Source organism: Aplysia californica, unplaced genomic scaffold, assembly GCF_000002075.1.
Source record: "Aplysia californica isolate F4 #8 unplaced genomic scaffold, AplCal3.0 scaffold00363, whole genome shotgun sequence".
In the NCBI taxonomy this organism is placed as follows: domain Eukaryota; kingdom Metazoa; phylum Mollusca; class Gastropoda; order Aplysiida; family Aplysiidae; genus Aplysia; species Aplysia californica.
In genome coordinates, this window is record NW_004797633.1 from 42,011 (window position 1) to 44,015 (window position 2,005).

Sequence of the window (2,005 nt, forward strand, 5' to 3'; positions counted from 1 at the left end):
TTTTTTAATGAATAAATAAATGAAGAAATAAAAGAATGAATAAAGAAAGAAAGAAAGAAAGAAAAAAAAAGAGAGAAAACCAAATAAATCACTATTCAAAACAAAGTAATAAAAATCTGTCGTACGAACAATGTATTCGGACAAACGCTGTCAAACTGCCATTGCAGACTAATTTCCCGTATAGCTTTTTTTCCAGCGTCAACACAGACAGCTACTTAATCAAACTGGGCCATTAATTTTTGGCATCCAACTGGGATAGGATTCAAACGAAGCCAATTGTAGCAATAGTGCAAAAATAGAGCTCATAAAAAACAAGTTCCCAAAGCATCTGTTAGAGATTCAAAATGTAATACGCCGACACTATCAGTTAACATAACGTTAACATAGAATGTCCATGAAGTAGAAACTTAACATATCATAGAAGAGTATTTTTTGTTGTCTTCGTTGCACACATTACAAATTCAAAAAATTCATTTCGAAGGAGGGAAGGGCACCGGACTGAGTGAAAAAAAAATTCACAAAGGAAATAATTACTTTTGTTTCTCTCTCAGGTGCAGACCACGAATTTCCTAGTTCCGAAATATGTTCGTGGCGACAATTTAACAGTGGCCAGTCTTGTTTTTGGTGTTAATGACCGGATACTACATAACAGTTTCTGTTGTTCATTGTCTTCACTAAATGTACGCAACGTTGGTCATTATACCCAGTGTCCGAGCAGCTTTATTGTTCAATAGCTCGTCTTGACTTTATACAAACTGTTCTGTTTTTTCTTAAAGATTGGTCGCCTGCTGACCCTCTTAACTATAAATAATATTTGCCAGCTTGAACAAATAAACACACATACATACAAACAAACAAACAAATTAATAAACAAACAGACAAAGAGAAAGTGCTCAAAAGCGCAATAAACGTGTCGAGAAGTTAAATAATATGTAGCCTAACTTACTGTTTATTCTAGAATTTTCTTCGTTTGTATTTCATATGGCCTGGGGAAGAATAATTGAAATATTCAAGAAAGTAAAAATAAAAACCCAGTCACTAACGCCAGCCAAGACCATAGCTTGTTATCTGTCGTAAGTATCGTGAAAGTGAAAGCCGCCCCGTTTTCATATTGACGAACCTACGATTTCGGAGATAAAATATTATGATGTTCAATCACTATAGAACTGGTAAACATGGCAGAGATGTCTTTGTAACTCTACGAGCGCAGTGAAAGGGAAAGTGCTATCTCTGAATTTAAAAAAACATAGAAATAATATCACTACGTCCTTTTTTTTTTACGTGGTATCATTAATTTTCAGGTCAAAGATTGTCCCCCCCCCCTTCCCTCCAGGACACGGCTGTGCTAGATCTTTTACATTTGCTATCGAATAAAAACCAAACATTTAATTTACACAAAAAGGATAACATAATATACCAGTTTTCAAAGCAAAGCTAAGAATGGGCATAGACGAATATCGAAACACTGCTCTTGAAGACTGATTTCTTGGGGTTCACCTATTTTTCCCCGTTGGCATCATTCCTGTAGTGTCCAGGAAGGCGGCCTCCTATACACCCAGCCAGGGAAAACAATGCAAGTACATGTAAAGCTTGAATTAATTATTGACAACACTCTGAACATTAGACAAAAACCCAGGGACACTGGACGAGGCGAGGATAACATAAAACAATTAGTTTGGAATGTCAGGACAGGTTCTTTCATGTTCTTCCATGAAGCTTTGAAAGAAGGAGAGAGAGAGAGAGAGAGAGAGAGAGAGAGAGAGAGAGAGAGAGAGAGAGAGAGAGAGAGAGAGAGAAAGAGAGAGATGGAGAGAGAGAGAAAGAGAGATAGAGGGGGGGGGGAGGGAGAGAGATAGAGAGAGAGATAGAGAGAGAGAGACTAAGAGATAGAGAGACAGAGAAACAGACAGACAAAGAGAGAGAGACAGAGAGAAACAGAGAAACAGAGACAGACAAACATACAGACAGACAGAACTACAAACAGACAGACAGATAGACAGACAGA